Source organism: Falco peregrinus, chromosome 4 (genome assembly GCF_023634155.1).
Source record: "Falco peregrinus isolate bFalPer1 chromosome 4, bFalPer1.pri, whole genome shotgun sequence".
NCBI classification, from domain to species: Eukaryota; Metazoa; Chordata; class Aves; order Falconiformes; family Falconidae; genus Falco; species Falco peregrinus.
The window spans coordinates 50,892,175-50,920,039 of record NC_073724.1 but is presented as its reverse complement, the minus strand read 5'-3'; the positions used below and the strand labels follow the sequence as shown (position 1 = coordinate 50,920,039).

General features: G+C 40.6%; 1 long non-coding RNA gene across 1 annotated transcript; it reads right to left on the bottom strand.

Annotated features, from left to right (window-relative positions):
• Nucleotides 1-2,793: 2,793 nt before the first annotated feature.
• On the bottom strand, nt 2,794-18,291 carry LOC114012517 (uncharacterized). The gene is made up of 3 exons (XR_003555030.2): nt 18,152-18,291; nt 5,271-5,476; nt 2,794-4,337 (listed from the first exon to the last, which is right to left on the bottom strand). It is a non-coding gene; the product is annotated as an uncharacterized LOC114012517 (long non-coding RNA).
• Between the last annotated feature and the right edge of the window lie 9,574 nt (nt 18,292-27,865).

Here is a 27,865-nt window from a genome sequence, read left to right as displayed (position 1 = left end):
TATCTGGAGTGGGAGAAAGTGTGTAATGCCTGGTACACATGAAAGGAGTCACAGCACTGCCTCGATTATCACAGTGGCTGTCCAACAAATGCTTGCAGAAGGTTTCCCCTTGAGACACATTTGCAAGTTTCTTATAATGGGGTCTGAGTGTCTACAAGTCTTGCATAATTGAAGTCTGTGCTAATTTTCCTTATTCCATACCCAATGGCCTGAGAGGTATTCCAGTGCTGACTTAAATAGAGGCAAGATATTACCAAGATACTTCCCCACAGATTTACAGTGAAAGCATTTTTCTTTTTCTTAACATGTAGGGGTTTTTGCCAAAATGTGTGCTTTTACTGTTCTAATGCCAGGCTGGTGCTGCATTTGCTGAACTGTATAATCCGGGTTTCACCATTTGATTTGAGGTTGCTTTTCAAATGTCCTCAGAGGCCTGCAGATCCCCGCTGGATGTCTCAGATCCTGCTCGCTGACCTCCCAGGAAAGCAGGCTCAACACCATGGTGCAGTTTTCCACAACACCTTCCTCTCATCCTCTGCTTGCAGCCTTTCCACTCTGTTCAAAGCACTTGATACACCCAGGACCATCTGCTTGCACCATGGCAGCCCTCCAGCTGGCTGCTTAGGGCAGCATCAGGGACACAGACCACCTGGGTTTCAGTCTCAGTGCCCCTGAAGAGTTACACATTTTGTGCATAGCTGAAAGGCTTCAGCAGAAGTGAAGAGCGCACTCCATCCTATACACCAAGCTGTCTGAGCATAAAGCTGTTTACATGGGGTGTGAGTTCAGGAGAAAGGAAGATTAGTGCAGGGAAAGTTGGAAATTTTTGGCTGAGCTGAAGTTGTTCTCATGGTTGCTTTTCCTCCTGGTGAATTATTTCACCTTGTAGGCTAATGAAAAATACATTGCTTTGCTTCGGTGTAACTAACAGTGGGGCCCGACTCCTATCTTACACCACTACCAGATTCAAAAGCTGATAGCTTTTTGCACTTAATTTCAGCTCTGTTTTTCTCCTCATGATTAAGAAAAGAGAAATAATAGAATAATGTTAAAATGCTTATCCAACAATAGTTACATTTATCCAGCCAATTTTGCCTTGAAGTAGCTATTGAAGTTATCATTAGATGCAGTGATGCCCATTGCAAACATTATGTAGGAAAAAAAAACCCCAAACTTATCTGGGGGCTGGAAAAAGATTGTTTATATATCCTTTTTACACATACTTATTTTAACATCATTACCCCCCGAAATGTCCATTTTCTGAGACGAGAAATTCTCTAAACAGAAGGGAAAAGTAAATAAGGGTGAAGGATTCTACACTGGAAATTAATGACTTGTCATTAGCAGTGTCTAGTGAATCTGCATGGATAACATTCCTTGGATTACATCCATGGTATTATTATTATCATTACTGTTTTCTGCTCCAGGTTAGGGTCATCCAGCTAGGTGACAGGACAAAATCAGGCACATGTACACCCACTTGCCTCATGATGTTGGTTCTTACAAGGAGAAAAGCCTAGCACTGGGGCTGAGCAAATGCAATGGGATGCTCCAGGAGGTTCCTGGGTTGTGGAATCAGCAGAGCATTGAAGTGAGCATCAGTAAAGTCAGGTATGGCTTTTGGTGTTAGCTGCTACACTTAGAAAATGAGAATTACTGCTAGAATGAGCTTATAACCTGGAAGGTAAGATTTATTAGCAGGGTGGTGGAATTTGAAGTAGCATAGAAGAATATTTATTGGATGATATTTAAGGTACAGTTCTACAGATGTGGTAAGCCAAATGGTAGCAGGTGGCAGGACAAGCAAGGATTTTATTGAACTGCGGTAGTCAAGGGTAGATGATATTCTGAAAGGAAATATTTATAAAATAAAAAAGGAAATAGTTAAAAGGAATTGTTTTAAATTCATCATTCCCCCGCACGTGTAAACTTTGCTGAATGGAGCAGAACATAACTGCATACTGTCAACAGTTAAACCCTAGCTGTGGAAGAAGTAGGTCACTGCATTTTCAAGTATGGACCCCTTCCCTAAAATATGAATGGAATAGCTGATTTAAGAACAAGTATTACCCTTTCATTCAAGTCACAAGCCTGCAAGGGATCTGTGTGTACTTGACCGATGCAGTGTCATAGCCATGTAAGTTACGTGCTTTGACTTTTCAGTGTCTCTGTTGAGGTACAGATGGAAAGTAAGAGCTGCAATGTGTCAGACGGTGAAGCACAGGCCATTAGAAGGGATGATGGAAGTGGAAATGTTGGTGCGTGGCTTGCTAGCTTGCTCATAGGAAGTTCTCAACTCTATAGGCTTTTCTATAGCAGCTGTGGAGAAAATGCAAGAAAAATTGCAAGTGGCATGAAAGCTCTGCTACTAACAAAAGAAAAAAGAATAAAAAAGAGAAACTGAGGGATACAAAGCAAACAGCCAGCTTCTCAGTATCAGCCCGCCAACTTTTCCGTATGGCTCCCATTGCAGTGCTTTGGCTGCCTTAGACAAGGTATCGTGTGGGGAAGCAAGGCCAATAGCCAGTGGCCCACACATTTTATTTGCTACAAGTTTTGACTTTTTTGTCATGGTGTATGAGCAGTTTTCCATAGAGGTCATATAAGTGCTCATTCACTGGACATGTGCATGCAAGATCATGCTTTGCTAACATCTCCCCCTTCCTAGAAGTGTTTCAGTGTCTAAGTAAGGTATCAGAAGTTGTTCCATGCTGTCATGATTTACCCCCACCTGGTAACTAAGTACCACACAGCTGCTCACTCACCTCCCACCGGCACGGAGGTATGGGGAGGAGAACTGGGAAGGAATGTAAAACTCAAGGGCTCAGATAAGAACAATTTAATCATTGAAATAAAATAAAAACAATAATAATAATTCCAATTGTAAAAAATATAAAGAAAAGGAGGGAGAAGGGGAGAGGACTGAAATCCAAAGGGAAGGGAGGAAAGAAAACAAGTGATGCACAACACAGCTGCTCACCGCCCGCTGACCAATGTCCCACTAGTCCCCGAGCAGCAATTGGCAGGCCCTGGCCAACCACCCCCAGCTTATATACTAAGCATGACATCCCATGGTATGGGATATTCCTTTGGCTAAGTTCAGGTCAGCTGTCCTGGCTGTGTCCCCTCACAATTTCTTGTGCCCCTCCAGCCGTCTTACCAGCAGGGCCTGAGAAACTGAAAAGCCCATGACTTAGTATAAACATTACCCAGCAACAACTACAAACATCTGTGTGTTAACAACATTTTCCTCACACCAAATCCAAACCACAGCCTGGTAGCCTGGATAAGGTGCCGTACAGACACATTGCTGAGCTGTCCCCAGGATTAGCTATGCCAGGTGGAGGAGCCGCTTCTCTGAACACATTGTTCATGTATAGTCTCAAGGGCCATGTACCCAAGTACATAATGATATTACAGCTCTTACTGTGGCACGTAAATCCCTTTTTTAGGGTCAGACCTTAGGGGTTTAAGTGTGATTGACTTACAAAGGAACTTCTGATCCTAATGGATTGTAGACAGTTTTAAACCGAGAACTTAGAAGTCTAAGTTGTTTAGATGCCCTTGAAAATGTTACCATCAAATGTCTCTATTAAAGTCAACAGAAGTTGCAAAACCAACGCAGGTCAAAAATTAAACCAGAAGCATTCACTGGATTCTTGTTTTATACTGTCTCCCTTGTACTATTTTACTTTATACTTCCCTAAGAAGAAAAGTAACAGAAATCTTACTTGCAGCAGCTGTTAAACAAGTATAATTTTATTATTTTTACACTGCAATGGCACTCTTTGGATCTTTTTCTGTTCATCAGCTTCTCACAGCTATACCTGAACGTTGAATATGAACTCAGGCAGTTAAGGTCTCCTCACTGACTTTTTATAGGCAAGCTGATATTGCCAGGCCCAGAGAAAAATTAAAGTTTTCATTGCAAAGAAATGTCTTTAGAACAACATCACTTCACTGTGTCATCTTAGGTGCATTTCCACTTGAAGTGTCAGAGCTAATTTTAATGGGCTTCAGGTGCCCTTTAATTTCCATTTAGAAAAGAAAAGAACAGCAAAAATTCATAGTTGGCGAGAGGTCCTCAGAAGGAGTGAAGGAAATCCAGAAACCTGGGCTGGCAGTCTGAGCTTTTCACACTGCATCTTGCTGGCCAGCCACAACCATTGAACACTTTTGTCTCCTGATGAAGAAGGCCTTCTTCACAGCTTCTCATCAAACATACAACCACTGCACCCGTCTCTCCAGACAGGCCCTGTCTGTATGCAATTGTCCATACCTCTATAGCTCCTAGAAAATGAGGCTTTTTTTCATGATCAGGAACCAGGAGGCGGTAACTGGAAGGAATGCAAAAACCTTCATAAGAACCAGAGTTTCCTAACAGCCAAATTTCTCAGTCTGGCATGCAGTAAAGGTTGTGTGTCCAGAACTGGCTGTGCTGCCAGGTTAAAGCATGCAGATTTTGCCCAGTGTTTTGCATTAATGAACAGGGATTAATTTTACTGAAGAAAGTATTAGTGGTGTTTAGAGATCTTGTGGGAGCAGTCATGTACAGTTCTTGACAGAATTCCTTCATCATCTAGTTAATAACTTTAGTTTCCTACACTGTTGACCCAGAGATATCTTTGAGAGGAGATAGATGATGAAATTAGTTTTTCTTTTAATCTTTGATTAAACACGGCAATGACTTACTTGGATTGAAACACACATTATAAGACCTGTTTCAAGGGAAGAGGCCATGGGGAAGAATGGAATATCTTTCAGTTACAAAGGTTTTCCTTGTGTGTTCACAGTGAAACAAATTTCTCATCGTGGTAAGTGGTTTCCACAGGCTCTTGATCTAAACTGAATGTTAGCTCCAGGGCCATGTTTAATCAATAAACTACTTCATGAAAGAAGTAAATTGCAATTAGTCCTCACAAATAGATTTTAGTAGTTTTCTGGAGCTAATACAACCTAGTGTAAGGAACTTCATGAAATTACAAGACCATTGTCTTCTATGTGCAGTTTCTATTTTGAGATTTCCAGGTGCTAAGTTTGAAAGTGATTTGAATTCTGCTATGTCTGAAACAGAAACAAAAGCAATAGCCACTGGACACAAATTTTTGATGTGTTCTAAATCTGAAAAATGTCCTTTGGATGATAAAAAAACACATTAGTAACTAGGATCATTTTACTTCTCTATATATACAAAAAAATCCCTATACATCTGAAGTACTAAGCAGGGCATCGTGTACAAACTCAGTAGCAGCAGTTACCCCAGAGCTTACCCTGAACGTTCTTGTTAACTGAAGTGATTGAGTGCAGACATCTAGGTGACTCTTTCCTCTGCTGTTTTGGAAGGAGTCACTGAATGCAGAAACCTTCAGTTTGGATAGACGGGCAGTGTTGGCTTGTCAGACACATTCATCCAGTAGATCTGTCATAGGAAAGATCTATCAAGGCTTTTCACAAATCTCAAAAATTCCCATAATTTCTGAAAGAAGAATGATTAAAAGTATTTTATTAAGATTAGATTAATAAATTTATCAATCTTTGTAAACTTAAAGAAACATCTAAAAAAATTAAGTTCTTTCCAAAAAGATTGTAATAAGTTGCATCATTGTCCTTTCTTTCTTTTTATTTCAGAAATAAACTTTCTTATTTTACTTTACAGCTCTGTTCTCCTGTGTTCCTCAACACAATATTTGCTTTCTGAAGAGATTCACATGAAATGTTATATCATTAAACCTTTTCAATGCACTTGCCTACAGATGAGATTGCAATAAACAATTCATGTAAATTAAAACTAGGCATAAAGATATGCAGAAAAGATAAAATGAGTTTCTGATAATTTCTTAAAACTTGTCTCATTTTTTTTACAAATAATTGGCCCACACATCCTGAGACAGACACATGGTATTCTTAGAGTTGTCAGAATATTCTATGTAGAAAACTTTGGTACAGGTGTCTATAAGATTTATGTCATGATTCAGTTCATATTTAAATGTATATGATCAACTCTTGAAAGAAAACTGAACTGTAGGAGGGAGCTTGTGAAAAGCAGAACTCAGGAAGAGGGAAAATAAGTGTGCAAATACAGATGCTTTACGTGGTCTCATTCACATGGCTCAGAACCCCCTGTTGATGGCAGCTGTTTTCCTTCCAGATTTGCCCATTACTGTCAGGCAAAGGCCTGAGTACAACAGTGTTTTCTGCTGGAGCACCTGTGGTCACACACTTATCCCCACATCAGCTGGTCTTTCAAGGGAACACCTCTTGCAGCTTTTTTGTTCTTTTTAGAAACAGTATTGAAGGGGATGTTTGGCCAGCATAAGAATCTGCACCACAGCAAAGCAGAGTAAATGTCTGTCTACCTGTTGTCCTGTCTCGGCTTTGGTTGGTGTAAAATGCTTAAAATTGAAATTAAATGTTCTTTTCCTGTTACTTATGCCCAGCTTTCAGCAAGAAACAGTTTAGGGAGGGGACATGTTGCAAGAGCTCCCAAGGTACAATCTGTTAGTCTTTATGAAAGCTCTTCTACAGCTCATAGCATTTCAGCAAAGAAAACGTTCAGAAAAAGGATGAAATACACTGCTGCTCCCTTTTTAGATGCAATACATTTTCCATAAAGCCCTTTCTTTTCCAGCATTTCTTAGAAACACTGTTAAGTAAAGCAACATTCAATACTTTCATTCTTCTGTATGCTGCTCTTTGTTTTGCTGATCAACCCTCATCTTTTCTCAGTGCTTGCATCCTATTGAAGAGCATGGAGGACACCTTTGACCATGATTCTAAAAGTAACACATGGAAAAGCCTTGGGATACCCATTCAAATGAGCAGGAGAGCACCAACCATTATGTTTTATTTATTTCTAATGGAGTACATTTCATTATGTATTTCTATCAAGAAGAGGACAATCATGGCAGCACAGCCTACTTAAATCTGTTCTGAGTGCATTTTACATCGGTGATACGGCTGAAAATATTTTTTAAAAATTAACATTAGCCAGAGTGTTCAGTTATGTTCAGAACCTTGCTCCAAGAATAAATAGCAACTGGGGAGAGAACAGCTTCTGCTCCTGAGACTGTGACAAGGAAACAAATGTTCACCGTGAGAAGTCAGGCCATCTCACTGCACTTTCTGTTTTCTCTCTCGCTTCCTTTCAGTCAGGCAGAGCTCTGTGATGTCACCCAAATAAGGTTACCAATATCAAAGCAAACAAAGGCAATTTCCTTATCTGATAATTGTGACCTTTCTCATTCCCTGCTGTGTGTGCTTCTGAAATAACCAGTGGCATTGACATCAGCAGCTACCAGTACATGTTGTCTCATTTGCACACCACATGAAACGAGCTGGTAAGAAATGTTCCAAATAACTAGGAGGCTATTCATCCTCAATTAACAACATATTTTAATGGGTTTCTTAGCAACATCACTCACTTTAAGTGTACGCCCCTAAGGGATGTGTTCTGTGTTGTCAGACAAACAGCAAATAAGGGCAGCTATTGATCCCTACCCTGTTGGGTGCTGAATTACAACATACCAGAATAACTATGTCAAAATGACATTTGGACTCAACACATTTAGAGTGCTAGATGTCTCCATTAAAAAATGAAATGAGTATCTTTGTTGTGCTCATATTCAGCCAGCTATATTCAGAAAAAGCTGAAGAAAACGGATCATGTTCTTTGAGTTATGAATCATTTCAGAAAGTCATGAGTTTTTTAAATTCTGGTTTCTGCCTCTTGTTTTGAATTTGTATTTCTTCCAGAAATACTTCTTCAGAAGTCCCTGTACTCTATGCATTTAAAGTTTTAGAGGCTGTAGACCATATCCCCAAGAGATAGAAGTCAGCATAGCTCCAGGAATGTAATTCAAGCTCTATTGATTTATACAATCTGAGGATATGCTGGTGAATGAGATACAAAAAGGAAATATATTCTGAAAGACAGAAAAATCCTGTTAAGAAAACAGCTGAAGTTGCTACTTGCCAACATAGTAATTTTCTATTGCATTCATAGATAACAGGTATTTAAAAGACAAAGAAAAAAACACCTAGGGATATTAGAACCCTTGTCTTACCCTCAAAATGCCACATTTATTTTCAAATATATTTTAATTGATTCTTTGTGCCATGTGCCTGATTAGTATGCGTGTGCCTGATTAGAAGCATCTAATCTTATAACTTGTATTCCCATAATCAAAAAAATCAAAAGATGTTCTAAGGGCATCTCTTGATTCAAAATCTGCCTTCAGAAAACCTCGGCCATTCAGCTTAAATTATGGATAAAACCATCAAGAAATAGGACTCTCTTGGCTTTATCCTCTTGTCAGCTTCACTGGTCTTGTGCCCCTGAGCTTAAGAATTAGCAATGTCATGGAAACAGAATTTGGCAGTCTTCCTCTTTGTTACCAAATCTGAAGGGATTTCCTAACTCTTTTAGACCTGCAGCCTCAGTGGAAAATACACCCCACCAGCTAACTGAGGGGGGCTGTGCTCAGTATTGCCTTGCTCTGTTCACAGAAGATGCTGTGTCTGATGAATACATGTGGGAAAGGGGATTAACAGGAAAAGAGTCTGAAAAGAAGTGGGGACTCTTCCTTGAGGCCAATCTCCTGCTCCAAGAAGCTTCATGAAAGCAGAGAAGGAATGAAAAATCTGTCAACATGAAGGCATAATAGAGCATATAAAGAGAAAGCATAAGGCAGGCATTTCATATATTAAAGATGTGTATAGGAAAAGAAGTACCAAGAAAGGCTGAATACAGTACTGAGCCTTCCTCTCAGACAAATATAATTTGTTTCATAAGATTTCCTTGACAATGTGAATACAAAGGTGAAGAGAACATGACAGAGCCTCCTGGTAATGGGAAAAAAACCACTCATCTTGGTGTAAATTGAATTGTATTGAAGCTATTTAATTTATGGCATGTATTTAAATAATAATCATTGAGCTATACATTCAGGATCAATATCTGCACCAGAACAAATGTAAGCTGTGTCTTATGACCATCAATGCGGTCTGTCATGTACTAGGACAGGTAGAAAAGTGTATGTTGCTGTGCTCCTGTGCCAAGATACAACACCTCTTTACGAGCAGGGAAAACTTCAGGATCGCCTGAAGTAAGGTCTTGCTCCCCTTGTTCCCTTTTTGTGCTTCAACGTCCTTCCACATGTCATTCTCTGCTGGGTTTCTCCTGGCTGCTTCACACATTTTTCTCAGAAACAAGGAAATGGCATCTGAAAACTGCTTAGTATGTGGAAACAAAAGAGACGGCAGTGACAGAGTACAGGGGTGGAGTATGGTTCCCTAAAAATAGGTGTCCAGGGGCTATTGAAATGTTCAAAGTTATCTGGCTGCCACTCCAGAGTGCCATGAACCTCTTCTAGGGCAGATAACCTAGGAAAGCATTATGTCATATCTGACAGCCCATAAGGATTTCTTTCCCAATTGTCACTTGATTCCTTTATGGTTAGATGACAGCACCAAGCCAATTCAACACAGGCAGTGGAGTTCAGAGATTTATTCAGCTTTCCCTGAAGTCAATGCTTACACTTGCTGAGTTTGGGAAGAAACTTCCTAGCAAGGTTAAAGGGAAGACAGTGGGTTTACTCTGGTTTGAAATAGCATAAGACAAAAAGTCAAAATAATGTAAGACCTAAGATACAGTAAGGGCCTTATGGTGTTAGAAACAGCAATATAATTTCATTTGGTATGCAAATTACTCTGGGGAAGAGGTAAAACCTATTCAGTATTACTGAAAGGATTGTAGCTCCAAAGGGCCCTTCCATTCCCTTTCCACACTTTAAAGTAAGGGTTCTGGTTCACTGGTGTTCCCAACACCTTAGCTTAAGAGGGAATTGCTCCTGGTTACAACGCACCATCCTTACCCTGATATAATATCCCTATTTCATACTAGGAAATTTGGTTTAAGTGGGTCAAATACTCAATCATGTCAATTGGCTGAATTACTGAAAAAGTTAGTCTACCTCAGCTTTGGCAGCTAAAGATCTGAGCTGGACACCTGCAATACCTTTGAAGTTGGTTCAAAGAAAAAAGTGCCTCCAGAAATGACTCATCTTGTCTTAAAATACTTGTCCAAGACACATCAAGCAAACTATCACTGGAGGTACCCGTTTTTCTCTAATAACTGTAAAAGAAGCCTGCTGTGACTGGCCCAAGCTTAACCATCCAACTTTGACACCTCTGGGATAGATGAGATGTGTTTGCCCTCACTGACTTTGTGGCCTCTAATGGTGTCAATGAACATCAAAGAGGCAATTCTGGAGAAATCAAGTTGCCAAGGAAAAAGAAATGCCAGGTTTGGATCCCTCATCCTGGTTGTCAGAATTCTGAACAATACCACAGGCTTACAGGTGTTTGGTTTTTTTGTTGGAGGTATTTCTGTTTTGAAAGCAGAGTTTCAGTGAAATGTCATTAATTTCCACGTTTCTTTTTTCTTCCTCAGATCTTTAGGTGTCTCACACAGACATATCCTTAACGCTTCAGATTTACAGCATTGTGAAAGGAGAGGTAATCACTGCCGAGACTTCAGTTTGGGTTGTGTCTTATTCCCAGACAGCACATACACTTCATCCACAGGGCAGTATTGATCCTCAGCTTCTTGCTTTGGAGTCCTGAAGAAAAAGTAGCTCTTGAGCTTTTTTAACTCTGGGGATTTAGCTCTGGTGTTCCAACCTTTAAACAGGCCAGACAGAAGATACTCATGCCTTGGATCATTCTCAAAAACAGTGTTGCTTACCTTCCAGTTCCCACAAGGTACAGAAGGTTGATTTGCCGGTTTAGTTTTTCAGCAGAAAAACTGCAAAAGCAGTGGTGACCTGACTCCACCCGAAAAGCTATAGATCAGGGAAGTATGGCAGGGCAGAGACAACTATGTGGAAAGCCAAGTTTGCGTAAGCATCTTTTTTACGTTTCTCAGTTATGATCTATATTGGTTTTGTCTGTATGAGGTATTCACATTCCCAGAATCTGCTTTGTTTACAAAAACAAATACGATTTATTGTAAATAAGAAGGAAGCTGTAACTTTTTCAGTGAAATGTCTAAATCAATGAAGCATATTAGGAGAAAAACATCATATGATTTTGGCACAATTCCACAGGTTATTATTCCTTTCAAATGATGTAAAAACAAATACCGTCACTGAAGTGACAGTCTGGTTCAGTAAGAATCCCATGCCAAATTACAGAGACTCAGCAGAGAGTCTGATCCTATGAAACATTAATTTAATAGTAAATCCATATGTTGTACCTAGACAACCAGGGGTTTTCAGAGCAAGCATTTTCAGATTCACATATCAGGTTATATTCAGCCTTTAGCCCAGCTATGTACCCACTGGAAGGAGATCTCTGTGGGACTGAAGAGGCAGGGTGGAGTTGAAGAGAAGGTACCCACATTTCAGGATCTCCATATCTGGATTCCCTTTGCAGAAGGTTGCGCTGCTCTGAGGACTCACCACAGCTGTGCAGAAGGGGCCAAATCCTCTCCGCAATGTTTGCTGCCTTCAGAGACCATGCAGAGGGAGCAAACACTGCAAGGGTGGACAAAAGCTGAGTCTCTGTGTCTCCTGGTGTAAGACAGGTACTCCACTAAAGAGGAAAGAATGTAGGAGAAGCTATGGAGAAGTGGCTGTTTTATAGTGACTTTCTGCAGCTTGGAGATGGCATGGTATCAAACAGATCTTCGATTTATTTAAACTACACCTGCAAGAGTACCCTAGAACTGCTCTTATGGGTATCAAAAGATGGCTTAGGCTGGAAGCAGTTTATATACACATTAGGAAGGAACGCTTAGAAGGCTGTCTCAATAAGGTTTTATGTATTTTACAATCAATACTGAAATACGATTTAAGGTGTCTAGAAAAGACTGAATTAAAGGTAGCTCTGTGAGTGAACAACTTGGCAGCTAATTTTTATGTTTCCATCTCTTGATTGTTAGGAATATGATGTTAAATGGTAATGTTTACAGTTTCCGCAACGCTAATTGTGTTAATTATGGGTTTGTGTGTATAAGTTTGGGATTAGTATAATTGATATTTTAAATAAATTTGTTTAATATTTGCTAAATTACAGGTTTTACTTGCAAAGTCTATCAAGAAAATAAAACTGAGTTATTTCCCTAAACTACAGTCTACAATCTGATTAAATTAAAATTCAAGTGCTTTGATTCCCATCAGTGTTTAGCAAATACTATGAGCTTTTTTTTTCTTCTCTCTTTTCCTTGCTTCTTTATGGGAATACTTGAAAGCTAGACAGGGAGGAAAAGCCCGGCCACTGAGTTCACCATCATTCTTCAGAAAAGATTTTGGAGGTTCAATGCAATCTATTTAAAATGTTGTTCTATCAAAAGAAAAATAAAATAGAAGAAAATAGCTATTTTCACTTCTTCAGGGTGAGAGCAGAACAGATAATCTCATAAATGTGGATTCATCTGAGCATAGCAGTTCTTTTTCCCATCTACATATGTAATCTGTAAACGAGAATATTTGTTTTTCTCTCCGCCTACTGCTTACCTTCTCAGGTGAGTTAGGAAAGCTTCAAGGCTGAAGAGCTACATGTCCTAAGGCCTTATTGGTGCAGAGACTCCCCTGGTGACCCCATGATCTCTTCAGTTATATCACTGCCATTTAATAGGAGAGCTTTTACTCTAGCACAGCCTCCTTCCAGGAGCAAGCAGGGCACTCTGTCCCTACCTGTATGGTCTCTGTTAGCCATAACTCAATGTGAATTTAAGTCAACAGTGCCTGTAGAGTGTAATCCGAGGTAAAGTCCAACCCTGTGCACAAGCCTTGTACAGCATGTGGATTGCGCATGTCTCAATAATTGAGTCACTGTTTACGTACTAAGGAAGATCAGGACATTTAGGCTCAACCCCAAGAAACAAGATTACATAACTTTGCAGACCTTCCTTCCACTAACATATCTGGTGAGCATGATGTGTGTCCAGTCTTCAAACTTGGTGAGGAGGGGAAAGGAGAAAAGACGGCAAATATAACCCTTCTACCCTTGGCACCTCAATCATAAGTGTTGAGAAGACTTGGTCAAAAGGCCTTTGATTCTCAGCAACCAGAAGAGGGGGTTTTACAACTGATCAATTTGCTGTTAGTGGTAATTGTATCAGTAACCACCAATAACACTGTCAGAGAAAGAGGCTTTGTCACAGCTTTTTGCTCCTGTTCATGGGCTGGCGGATTTCCCAGCCATGTATTTCAGGCTGCTCCTTAGGTCATATTTTGATTGTTACGGCTGTCTGCTATTCTGATATTTGCATGCCCAAGCTCCCTCGTTCTCTTCCCCTTGATGTCTGTTGCACTCACTTTGCTCTCTCTCCATTCCTACTTACTAACAAATTTCCCAGTCCAGCACCAGCCAGACAGTTTGCTCCCCGCAGCAGAATTCCCTTGGGTGAGCAATATGGGCTCAGCTGAGACTGGTACTCTGCAGTGACTCCACCCTATGCTGAATTACTTCTTGCTCTGCTAACTACACTTCTTCTACCTCCCTCCCTCCATACTACTGCAGCAGTGCTAGTATGAACTCTGAGGCAATTACCCTGCTTTCATTTTTCCTTTCATTTCTGTGGCTGGCCTGTTTGCAGTATTTCTGCACAGGGAAGTACAAATTTACCCTTCGTCACGCATTAAGATAATTAGATGTCACAGCCTGCTTCTTTGTGAATAAGGTCTAATAGACTATGTCGACATCCTGATAATATTCCAGGCACAAACACAGTATAAAGAATATGCATAAATTTTAACAGAACCTGATGTTTCTTGTGCTGTTGTCTTTTCCACAGTACCTGAAATAAATGCCTTTACAGCTTATCCGCTAGCCAACAGCCGGCCTCTTCCTCTGCGGAAGGTGCCGCATGACCGCATGTAGCTAGCATGTTGTTTGAAGACTAAGGCTTGTATCTGGAAGCTCCAGCCATTAGGGTAAGTTTATTAGGGCTAGACCCAAGCTGCTGTTCCACACTCTTTCCTCCCTGACAATGTTTGTCTGTCTCATTGTGACCACCCTTACTATCTCACTAGCTTGTCATTCAGTTGTAGTGGTTCTGTTTTCTAGCTTTTCACATTCTGGACATGGCTTGATATCATTTTTTCCTTCTGCAAAAGTTCCTTTACACAGTATGACTCTCACCAAGGCTTTCATTTTATTAGTACAAAATTGTTTTCATCTGCTTTGGCAAATCCCTCTCTTTGCATATCCATTCAGACTGCTGCTGCAAAGTGCTGTTCTATGAGTCATTAATTTTGATCATATTACTCTTGTCTTGGAAGCTTTTCACTGTCTTTTTTTCTTTTCCAATTTATCAGATGCAGGCTACTTGTCATCTCTTTCAAGGATCTTAGTATCTTTGCCTTTTAATTTCAGCTCTGTTCACTATATAAAATGATTCTGGCCACTCTTTTCAGGCTGTGGCATCACCCACATTTTCCACAGGCGTCTGTAAACCTTTGCAAAGTTACAATCAGGAGTGTCCTTCAGTCCCTCCTTCACAATCTCTTTCTCGATGAAGATAGCAAAGACCTCAACAACATCTAGCCTGCTGATGGGCTGGAGCCTATACCTCCAGTGCCTTTGCAGTACAGGGATTTCATTTACCTGATGTGTTAGCTGTTTTTCCTGTATGTAGCGTGCAAACTGTCTGGAGAAAGGATTAGATCTTTTGTTCTGTGCTTCTATTTTCCAGTCTTGGTAGACTTAGTCCTCTTCCATGACTGGACTTCCTAACCACTCTGGCTTACTGCCAGATGGCTGTGGGACTTTTCTAAAGCAACATATAGATATGCTCACATAAGCCTGAATGAGAATACAACTATATTGATATACTTCCTAGAACGGTATAAGCAATGCTGGCATAAGTGCTTGGGAAAGATGAAATTGAAGCTTTTATGATAGTTAAATAGTCAAAGCTGCAAAACATCCTTATCTGGGAAACCTGTAGGTCTGACTCATTTCACCGTCAGACACTGTAAGGGTGGAGATGGGAATATACTGCTATGGGATGCATCAATATAATGACAATGAGGGCTAGAAAATATATATGTAGATATTTAGTATAAGAGATTATACAGGCAACACGGATGTCAAATTAGCTGGCAAGACTAAGAATGTTTTTCAGGGGGACAAGATGACCCTCAGTGACCAGTCTTCATCAGTTGTCATGTCTATGAAATCTTGCTCCCCCGTTCCCCAGCACATGCATGGATTGATGTCCTCAGAGAATGATATTTGTTGCAAAGAAAGTGAATCTTTAGAGATATGACTTTGCCTTCTTTTATGTTTTAATTATTATTGAGGCTTCTAATTGTTCTTCATCAATTCTCTCTCCCACTGGATTTTTTTCTAAAAAAGCATATCCAACACCAATTCCTTAAGGCAACACTGCAGGTGCTCACAGCTTCTTTGCTATGACAGTAAAATCCTAAGGCATGTTTTCTCACACTTCCAGTAGGTTTAGACTGCCAGGAACAAAGTCTGCTTGATCATATGCACATCCCTTAAGTTTAATGAAATGGGATAACCCAATCAGTCAGATCTGTTTGAAGAACTGGATTAAGAGTTGTAAATAGCATGTTAGCAGTAGGAGGTGTAACACTTTGATCTCTTCTAAATGCCCTAGTAGTAAAGAGTGAAGACTTGATATATCTGAAAATAAATCCTTTCACCATATGTCAGTCCAGGGAGCAGAATTGATGCAGCAATAAGATTTAGGAAGAGCTCAGATAAAGCTGAACTTGTAAGTCTTTCTTTTCATAGGGAGAAGTCCTACCACACATCCCTCCATAGAAATATAGTTGGGGTAACACTCCTAAATGATATAAAGTAATCAAGAAGCTAAGGCCCTAATTGAGCAAATCCTCTGCTCCGCTATGTTCAAGTTAAAGGCCTCCGCCTTTCTCTTGTCATGTCCTAATTAGCTACATGACAAGAAATGATATAGGGCAGTGGTTAAGGAAGCTGAGAATTAGAGACTGTCATAGGAAATGATTGATAAAACCTTCTGCAGGGGTTACCTCTGACAGTGTAATGTTGAAAAATGACTGGATTATAATTCCATTTACAGCAGCTCCAAGCCCTCTAAATATTCCAGTTCTAATAGTGGCATGTTTGCTATGAAACTTGGCTAAATCACTGGAGAAAGAATTAAGCCTACAGAGGTGGATCCAGAGTTTAGTCTGATACTAGAATACCATTTTTCCCCCATATGCTTATGCCCTGAGGTAGACTGGTCCTGGATCCCAAACCTTTAGAACAACATATGTTTGGAGCATGGCATTTTTATTTTTATTTTTTCCAGCCTGAGTAAGTATTTGGATTTCCTTTCCATGGAAAATTGACAAGAAGTTGGGCACAAGGACTGATGCAGGCCAAGTCACGCTTGCAGTGAACCCAGGACAAAAGCACAACTCCATGAAAGTGTTTAGGATTTCTCCTGGCTCATTATTTGTAGCCTCCCCTCTATATGGACAAGCACAGGCAGACACTATTTGCTTGGTCTGTGGTCTGAGCCAGAGAAGCCATCTCAGTTTATTCTTGACTGTGGTCTATGAGTACAAGTGCTCCTATACATTTAGGTTGGGTTCAATCTTGAACCCAGATCAGATCACCATACTTCATTCCCTCTTCCTACTAGAAAACAGGAAAATCATGTCTCTGAATCTGAGAGGGGGGATGATGTGATAAAAAAACACATTACCTTCAACATCAGCTTCTGACAAGCACTTAATCAAGTAGGGCTAAGCAGATTGCAAAATCAAGCAATATAAAGGCAGCTGATTTTTGACTCTAAATAGAAGTATTTTCATAGTCAGATAGTGTATGGCAACTGTTCACCCTTCTTTAATGAGGGAAAAAAGGTTGTTTGACAGCACTACATAGTTGTGTTTTCAAATTTTTTTTTCAAATGCTGTCATGCAAATGCCTCTTGCATTACAGTCATTCACAAGAAATGTCACTTCAACCAAGCAAGCTTATGGCTGTGGCTGAGGCCTTGTCATTTCCATCCAGTTTGCACAGTGAATCAGGTGCTGTGGTAAAGGGGAGCAGAAGGCAGACAAGTGAGGTAAGTGGGGAGACGGCATGCTGAGAAATCTTGGCAAGACAATTTTCTCTCAGCTTTAACCAAACTGGCAAATGCTAAGAGAATGCCATTTACATGAAAATCGTGATCAGCTTGCAAATAAAGTTTGGTGAGTCACAAACTGCCTCTGTCCTTCTGAAACAATATTTGTAGGGCTGTGAAATATTGCATTTTCAATACAGTGACATATAGGATACAACAGCACAGGTTGCTGCTTGTGTTAAAAAAAACCTGCATTTTGTACCAGCCCCAGCCCAAGGACACACAGATATGGTTTTGTCACCACAGTTGCATCCCTATTTGATGTTGTGACCCCCATTCATCTCCTCCAACACTGTCCAAAGCCCTTCCAATGGAATTGGATATCCCAGAAACTGCTGCACCGTATTTTGTGAGCTTGAAGTTCTGCTGAATAGGACAGGGATACGCAGACATTAGCCATATTACTTCAGCCCTGCCTTTGCAGCTACTAATAACTAGATTGAGCACGGTTCTGGCTTCACTGGTGAGCCCAACACATGAGGGGGATTAAAGTCTGTTTGCAGCTATCCAAAAGGAGTAAGAGATGAATGAAATAAAATGCTGGCTCAAGTCTTCTCCACCCTTTAACTGGAGTGTCTGTAAAAAAACTGAGAAAAGAGCATGTGGACAAGTCTTGCAGCTCACCAAGCCAGCAGAGTGGTTGATCACTTAGGCTGCCTTTAGTGCCAGGAATTTACTGCCCACGTGGGTGTCATGGTTTAACTCTGGCCAGTAATTAAGTACCACGCAGCCGCTCACTCACTCCCACCTCACCACAAGGGATGGGAAGGAGAGTTGGAACGGAATGTAAAACGCAAGAGTTGAAATAAGAAAAGTTTAATAATTGAAATAGAATAAAAATGAAAGAACAATAATAACAATTACAATTATAATGAAAAGGGGAAGAGAAAGAATAAAATCCAGAGGCAAAAGAAGAAAGAAACACATGGTGCACAATGCAACCACCTGCTTACCGGTGCCCAGCCAGTCCCCCAGAAACAATCTGCCTGCCCCAGCCAGCCTCCCAGGTATACATACCAGGTATGGCATCCCATGGTATGGAACACCTCTTTGGCTAGTTCGGGTCAGCTGCCCTGGCTGTGTCCCCTCCCAGTTCCTTGTGCCCCTCCAGCCCTCTCACTAACAGGGCCTGAGGAGTTGAGAAGTCTCACATCAAAGCTAAAACACAGCTCCACACTAGCTCCTAAGAAGATAATTAACTCCACCCCACTTGAAACCAGGACAGTGGGTTAAGCAGACTTTCTGAGGTCATGTCAATCACATGGTATCAAGCCAAGCTTACAGTGTTCCCCTGGTTATGTAGGACATTACTACATTTGTCCCTGTAATACTGTATTTCTATAATAATCTCTGACTGCTGAGTGGACTTTGGGGACAAATAAAGATCCTTCCGTAAGTTTTAGCAAGAACAGAAATTCAAATGTATGTGACGCTAAATCCCTTCTCCCACCCCACTCCTGCCTAGTTGCATCCATCACCCTAAATGGATTGGCGTCTGCATGCAAATGGCTGAATCATCCTTGTAAGACTGTGTCAAGGGGCACAGTGATGCTGGCACGATGGTACCAGAAGCCAGGATAACAATGTCACGTCCCTGTTTGAATCATCTCTTACATGCATAATTTGGGGGACAGCATCTGAATCCCAAAAGACTCAAATCATCTCTTACATGAATAATGTGGGGGGCAGCATCTGAATCCCAAAAGACTCAAAAATTAAAGTTAAAAATATCAATTTAATTGTGCCTTTTTTTCTGACTAGTAAAAGCTACAAGCTGCTGCAAGTTTAGAGTGGTGAATTAGACACTGGTTTAGCTGTGAGCGTTCTCTGGGGAATCAGTACAGCAGCAGCCTAATACATTTTGTTCATTACCTGAGCAGAATTTATCCCAAGTATGAGTGTGATGGTATTTCACTGAATGAAGTCAGCTTCACTGATCTGAAAGTGAGAGCTCACAATTCTTAGGAAATAGCCTATGGGAATGAAAATCTCATATGTTAATTATTTAGGGATAATAAGGACAATTTGGATTTTGTAAGGACTACACATTCTATTTATCACAGTGACTTTTAGCTGGCCCTCTTAGACTGTTTCACAAGTGGCTTTAATCCCAAAAAGTTTGTTTTGTGTTTCTGTAGTAACTTTTCCTAACTTAAATTTAGAATCTAGCAGTATCTGCAAGTTTAATTCAGTGAACTCTCAAACTTAATTCAGTGAAGTCTCCTGATTGTATTATTGTCAGGGTGGATTCAGCCTATTTAGAACATATATAATGCAGTCTGACCTTCAGGACATGTACATTCTTACACAATATCTTAACAAATCAGCAACTCATCCAAAAATATTTTTCCTAATAAAATCATGACATTTTAACAAATGCTATTCTTTTAAGCCAACCAACATTGAGTATGCAGTTTATTATTATGTGGTATGATTGGATTCTACCTGAAATATTTTAAAAGAAGATAAAACATCTATTCTTAATTTCCCAGAAGAAGAGGGTGATTACATCTGCTTTTGCATTCTCTTTAAATTACCCTCAGTTTATTGTAAAGCATGTATATCTTCAAGCCACAACCCAGAAAAGCTGGTTAGTAAACATATTTTGAAAGTTGTCCTGTGTGCAGATCACAAAACTACTTCATCCATGGGCAAAACAAGTTATCTCAACAGCATCAGATACTGTATTTAATTATATCATTCAGTAAGAACAGCAAAATTAATCAAGTATGATTATAAAGAAATTTACCACTTACTGTCATATAAATGTAATGCTGCATCTTCATTGGAACTGCAGGTTTCAGGTAACTTTGAGCTGTCCTCAAAATGACAAAAACTTTCTCCAGCCTTTCACTTCTGAAGGAAAATGTGTCAGTTATAAGCACAACCTTACATAAAGATCTCCACCAATGACTTGAACTAGCTTTCCTAAGCATAAACGTCAGGAGCCTCCAGGCCTGGCAGAATGAGATTTGAGCTGCATTATAGCAGGAATCCAGGGTTCTTTAGAAGGTTAGTCACAGAAGGTCCCACTCTAAGTGTTCCCTGTTTTGGGCATTTGAGGATTGTATGCTTTCTGGAAGAGAGCCTGCTTTAAAAACAAAACAAAACAAAACAAAACAAAACAAAACAAAACAAAACAAAACAAAACGAAAGGAAACGAAACAAAACAAAACAAAACAAAACAAAACAAAACAAAACAAAACAAAACAAAACAAAACAAAACAAAACAAAAACCAAAACACCCCACAAACCCCAAACAAAACACCCCACAAAACCCCAAACAAACCCTAGAAGACTGATTTATGAAATAAATTACCATTTCAAGTGGCATTGAATTCCAGAAATAACCCTTGCAGGACCAGATCAGTGTAGAGTACGGAACAGCATAAGCTTTCTCAGAAAACCAGTTATTAAATTTGTGTCCCTTCCTCACACAGGCAGTTCCTTTTACGTATTTAGTTCAAGCCTACAATCTAAACAATCAATATAGCATATTACAGCACTCATTTCACTCTTAAATCCATGGCAATTAAAAATAAAGCAGTCACAACCAGCTGGAAGGATCCCCTTCTTTTCTTCTCCCCATCAAACCAGAAGGGACATGTAAAAATTGACAAATTTTATTGAGAAACAGAGAATACCCGGGGCTGTTCTATCAACACAGTATTCCAGTTTTCCTCCTGGGTAACAGACATGGAAAAGATGAATACCTGTATGTAAATTAGTAAGTAAATTCCTGCCGTCTTGTAGTTGACTTGAAATGCCGTCACATGATGAAAACTAACTAAAAGCACATTTCATAACCCAGTAACCAATTTTCTTAGCGGGGGGATCCATGTGTGGGGTCTTCACACTGTGCATAGGAAGGGTCCTGTTCTGGTGTTGTGTGGGAGCAGAGTTATCAGCAAAGGAGAGGCTCCATGCTGGCTTGGGTATATTTCCATGGTGCCTGCTTCCACAGCACCTCTGTGCCTGGCTGTCAAGTTTAAGATACTGCTTTCTGTCTGAGAAAACCTTGGAGCAGATCATTGCAAAGTCAGGAAAACCGAGATTCTAGTTCCTGATAACAGACTGAGAAAGGGCAGTAGGAAAGGGGAAATGCCTGGAATCAGCTCTGTCAGCTATGTATCAACAATAACACAAGTAGGTCCCTGAGACTTACAAGCTGAGTTGATCTGACCAGTGAGACCAGAGGGGAGCAGGCATCAGAAAACTACCAGGCTTCTGTTGTGACCATAAATATTACACATTATCCTGTGGCCAGGAGGCTTGTTAAAAGTACTTGCAGTTACTTTTGTAGCAGCAAATAATGTGACAATGGGGTGCATTGTGCTGGCCTGGGAAGATAGCACTCCTCAGTATAACGAAGACACATTTGATTCACAAATTAGCGATCTGGTCCTCAGCACAACTGAGGCAGAACAAGTTCCCATTTGCACCATAAAATAAAGTGACTCTTTCTGTGCTCTGTAAAGCCATAAATACCATGCTTTATTTACCTTGTTTCTTTGTTCTCCCAAAAAGCTCAAACACTTTTTTGTTAAAGTTTCAAATTTATACTCACCAGTGAGTAAGTAAAGCCACAGGAAATCCAGACTTGTGGACCTTCAGATAAGTTGTGTGGTACTTTAAATGGAAGTGTAGGCTTTGAAGTAGCATTAAATGGATATATAATAACCTCACAGTTCTTCAGCTATAGGTCTTCTATGAGAGTTAGGCAACAACAATTAATCATGTACAAAGAGGTATACAAGGCTTTCTTTGGGAGACAGATACAGAAAATACCTCTGCTTACCTCAGCTCTTTCATGTAGTCCCACATTTATCATACTACCAATATGCACAAGTTAAAAATAAATCTGAATGTGCAGTGTTTCAGGATGTTCTGATCTCGAAGTTCAACCTCTTCAAATGTTTTTACATGGTCTGACATAGTCACAAAGGCAGTACGGTACACCATTGTATCAGTTAGCTCTGTCTTGTGCTGCAAGCAGGTTAAGCATGACCATCCTGGAAAAAAAATACTACTGGGAAGACTTAACACTCAATACAAGTGCAAAGTCCTGCACCTGGGTCAGGGCAACCCTTAGTATCAATACAGCCTGGGGGGATGAAGAGATTCAGAGTAGCCCTGCAGAGAACAACTTGAGTATACTGGTGGATGAAAATCTGGACATGAGCTGGCAATGTGCACTCACAGCCCAGAAAGCCAACCGCATCCTGGGCTGCACCAAGAGAAATGTGTCCAACACATTGATGGAGGTGATTCTGTCCCTCTACTCTGCTCTGGTGAGACCTCACCTGCAGTGCTGCATCCAGCTCTGGAGTTCTCAGCACAGGAAAGACATGGACATCTTGGTGCAGGTCCAGAGGAAGACCACAAAGATGATCAGAGCGCTGGAACACCTCTCCTATGAGGAAAGACTGAAAGAGTTGGTGTTGTTCAGCCTGAAGAGGAGGCTCTGGGGAGACCTGATTGTGGCCTTTCAGTACTTGAAAGGGGCTTATAAAAAAGATGATTTCAGATGTTTTAGCAGGGTCTGTTGCAATAGAACAAAGGGTAATGATTTTTTTTAAAAAAAAAAAAAAAGCAGGTAGATTCAGACTAGATATCAGGAAGAAATTATTTACAATGAGGGTGGTCAACACTGGCACAGATTGCCCAGAGAGGTGGTAGATGCCCCATCCCTGGAAACATTCAAGGTCAGACTGGACAGGGATTTGATCAACCTGATCTAGTTGAAGGTGTCCCTGCTCATTGCAAGGGGGTTGGACTAGATGACCTTTAAAGGTCCCTTCGAACTCAAGCTATTTTATGATTCTATGATAAATTAGTTTGAGCCCAGAAGCAGCTGGAAAAATTAATGAGAGAAAAGTCCTTAAAGTCTGTAACACATACATGCAGCACATCTTCCTCAGGATGCCCCCACGTCTCAGGCTGCTGGAGCTGGGAGACTTTTCTGGGGAGATACTCATTTGCATGTGTTGTTCTTCTGCTCTTGACTACCTGTGGAGTAAACATTCTGGGCTTGCTGGACTTCAGTATGAGCCATGATGGCTCCTAATCCTTCTATATTTACGCTGTGTCTTTCTTGATGTTTGTGAGCAAACCATTTCCATTCCCCATGTTATCTCCTTCTCAGGACATCACATGTTGCTGTGTGTAGGTCTCATTCTGCACTCCAATTCAGTGGTTTTCTAGGCCAAAACTTTGTCCTGCCCTTCAGTGTCTGCCTAAGTTCCCCTAGCACAAACACACCACCAGAACTGTCACTCACTTTTGCTCTGTTTGGGCAATGTAGTGAGCAGCAAGACAGCACCACATTTGACAGATGGTTGCCCAAGCAATTACTGTTACAACCTAAGTGGGCAGCTGCTAGGCTTCCAGGTCTCCCAACCCTGTATCCTTTGCATAAAATGCATACACTGCCCCACTGCTTTAACTCCTTACTAAGCAGCTTCCAAGTGCAGTTATGTACTTGGCACACATACACTCACCGGTTTGTCTCCTGACCATGTATTTCACATGAACGTCCTTGCCATACGAGGGGCTGTTCTGGCTTGTAGTGACACCGTGACTGAAACTGTGGGATATCTGAGCATCTTCAGAGATGACATGTTTACCTGAACTACTTCAGCCTCTTTCTGCATTTTTCCTCCTTTTCTCCATGTGTCTGTCCCTGGCTTCTGTGAATAGACCCACATTCACCCTTATCACACCATTAGCATGCCGCAATTGTCTAAACAGGAAAACAGAGAAAGGTAATTTAAGGTAAGACATAGAAGCATGACATTATTTTGCCCTTCTACTATTCCTGAATGGTTGGCAATAAATAATTTGATATAATTCTTCATAAAAAAATTTAGCAAAACCTTACTACAAGATGCTTAACAGGTATTTTGATACTAACTCATAACACCAAGGCTGCATTTCTTGAGGAATGAATTATTTATCACTGATCTTTTTGGTAAGAGGAAAGTCTGCTGGGCTTGGGGTCATCAGGTCTTTCTTTTTGGACAAGTGCCAGAATCACTTTGGGTCTGGAAACAGCAATGGTGGAAACCCCTCTAAGCCTCTCTCATCTAATTTCTCAGTTAATACTTCTTAATAACCCTTCACTTACCTTTATGCTATGCTTACAGAGCTTCAAGCATAAAGTGCAAACCCCTTCTTCCTCCCACACTCAGTGACTAGAATTGTTTGAGGTTAATTAGTTCCCCAACAGACCTGGCCAGAGGTAATTGCTTGGGTTATCTGCCCCTAAACCTCACTCTCTTGCTGCCTCTTGATATTTATTTTGTGCCTTTCTGGCTCCTTGGCTTTCCTACAGACAACATGTTAAAAACAATGGCAGAAAGTGCACTGGCTGCAACCAAACCTAAGTGTCATCTGTCATCTCCTTGCCTCTTGTGGTTCCCCACTTGTCAGTGCCCCCAGGAAGCCATGGCAGCTATGAATTCAACAATTAATGTTTTTTATTTTAAAAACCATTACAAGCATTTAGGGAGTAAATTCTTTACTCTCAATCCTACCTTACAAGCTGCAGCAAAAACTCTCTCAGGAGCTTACTTGAAGTTAGATCATGGCATATAAATATTTCTGGCAGGCAGGAGATATTTATGAAGATATGAAGTGTTCAAGGTACTCCTGCTTTGTCATTACCGATTAAAGAGTACGTATCCTCAGTGGTCACATGGTTGTGGGCCACGTTTTCAGCAGTTATCCTAGTGTTGCCTAATTGCCACCTGTCACATCAACATGCCAGGTACTATGCCCTGTGTTCCCTATTGAGAAATGTTGATTCAGTGAGTTAGAACAAACACACCAAGGGATATGTTTTCAGTTAGTTCACAAAAGGTTTTGTTACGGTGAGTTTAGGCATTTTGCGGGAAAGGGGATAAGAGTCTTGAAATACCTAAGAGAACTAGGTGTTTTTTCCAAAGGAAGAGAAGAGTAAGGGTAGGAAAACTTCTTATCTTAATGCCAAAACAACACCTGATTCTTTTGGTCACAGGTACATGACCATGCAAACATGCATACAGGGAGGAGGGAGTCAAATTAATATTTTCTGAAGCTTTTTATTTAACTATTAGCTTGTTCCCTAACCCTGTTTTGACCTTCTCAGGCTGGCTGTCTTCAAGATAAGTTTTCAGTAAGGGTACTAATAAATCTTCCATTTGGCTATGGCACTGTGCTTTCATCTAGCTCTGCATACATAGTCAGAGTGAGCTGGGCTTTGAGGCTTAATTGTTCCACATTTCTGCCAGTAACAGGCTTGGGGGGTTCAAGCTTGTGGAGTCAGTGAGAAAGGAATGGAAGAAGTTGTAGAGGTAAAAAAGCTGAGAAACAACACTTCACATTGCACTTCTGAGAGCAGCTGGCCTTTTGTGTATTATAACGCTGCTAGTGAATTGAAATAGGTCATGGACTGATCTTGCCAACTGCAATAAGAAATGTTAGAAAACTGTTTCAGTCCGATGTGGGGAATGGAGAGACCAGGGGACTTTCACAGAAGTCAACCAGGATGAGAATAAAGTCCAATTAATTGTAAAGTCTCCACAAATTTTGAAAAAAAGAAATCTATTTCCAGATTTCCAACTATTTCTAAACATCACAGGAAACCATGGTTGAACCTGGAGCATAACTGAGGTAAGAGAGGTTAGGATTACAGATCCCTGAAGAAAAAAAACACAGGGGGCAAAAACTTGCTTCAAACAAGCTCTGCAGAGCAAGCTGCTATGGTTAGCATGTCAGTGGTCCTGTGAGACCTCAGAGAGGCACATTGACAGGGTCACTGCTGCCCCTCCAGCTCTTTGTGAAGCTTTGTGGTAGCACTGGCCATCAGAAGAGTCTGTCCCAGGCAGCTGGCTTCTGCCAGACCTGCCACAGAAAGTTCTGTGGCTCTCTACGTGCTCCAGAAACCACGCAGATTTATGAAAGTTTTTGCTCATTCCTGACATGCTGAAAGGAAAACAGGAGTTAATATAGTTCTATAAACACGCTCAGAGGGAGCAATTACTTCTGGCATGTGAATGATAGGATCAATATGTACACATTCTGAATAGTCTCTGCCCTGTCTGCTCAGTGCATAGGGGAGATTATTTTTAGTAGTGCAAATTGTCTGCCAAGGTAGATTTTTCTACCTTTTCTAAAGTTACTTTAGCCTGGGAAAGGCCAGGGGAGAGACATCTGGTGGAATGGTATGGATATAGAGCAAGCTTGCTTCTAAAAGAGAGAAAAAGTTTGGATGAAGATTGCAAAGCCAAAAGCTAGGTTAATTAAAACGTTTCATTCTGTTACTCTGATGTTCATGGAAGCAAAACAAAATACTTAATAGTGCCCTTCAGGGTCAGACTGTGCTTCCCTTCACTTCTAGCTGCCTTCCCCAGTCATTGTTAAGTGGAAGCCTCCAGCTCATAGGGACATCAAGCTTATTAATCAGATTTCAGATGAGACCACATTATATTGGTCTGGGTCCCAGGATTGCCACATGTTTTCTGCTGGGGACTGAGTCTGATACTGTAGGTTGATTGTCTATTTCTGGGCATTCAGTGGAAACCCATCCTCTACAGTAATGCTGATAAGGTATCACCAAATGAGGTATATCACATGCTGTAAAAGATTAGCTGTATTTCATATTAACAGAAAGCATTTTGGGCTAAAGTAGAAGCACACTGAATGGTGTAGCATGGAAGAGGAAAGTCTTGAAACAAACTCTTCCAATGGCCGTAAATTACCAGCAGGGAGGCTGCAATATGGAGTTGCATTAGGTTTCTGCTGAATCTGTAGAATTTCTTCAAAGTCCTTAGAAAATCTTAAATTTAATCTCCCTGAAAAGCCATACATCAAAATGACAGAAGTTGAAGACTATGTTTCTTGTGACTTGAAGCTGAAATTGGTACCATGGTCTCAATGACATGAGAAAAGAGCAGAAAAAAAAGCAGGAAAGAGAAGATTGACTCAAAAAAAAAAAAAAAAAAAAAAAAAAAAAAAAAAAGGAAGATCTAAAGATCTGTCATGTTTGAACAGAAGGCAAATATTTGAGAAAAAGACAAAAATAATTCCCAGCCATTGCACATCCCAGCCACAGAGACGCACTCAGGAGCGCATGTTGCTCCTCTGTGTCTTCCCCTCAGGTTCTCCAAACTCAGGTTCTCCAAACAGTCCAGCCTTTACCACACTACCATGGAATGACTTCTCCTTGGGCCAATCAGTCCTAGCAGGAGATGGCAGCCCACAGCATATTTGATGAGTTTTAACATGACCTCCAAACCATTCTTACTCTGATATTTTGTGTAATAAGAGGTGCAGCATAGCTGGGTACTCTCAAATAAGTCATAGCACTGGACAGCGGGACACAGCCACATTGGTGAGCTCAGGTAAGCATAAAAGTCAGTGTTGCACCATTCCCAAGAGACAGCCTTTAGGCAAAATCATTGGAAATGGATACATGCCAGTCAAGGTTTATTTCTCCTGGTTAAGGAGAAGATTATGTTTTTCCTGGAACAATCTAAGGGAGTATACAGTTTAAAGAAGAGGTTAAAAACCCGAGCAGATGCCATCTCCTTTGCTGCCTCTCTCTGTTCAGCCTCAGGACTCTTGTCTTATCCATGGAGGTCGATTGTAACTAGATTAGTCCTGAACACATACTCTGTCTGTCCTGAAATTCAAAATCTGTCTCTCCTTATGTCTGAAAGAGAGTTTCTTGCATGTTTCCAAGTTTTTGAG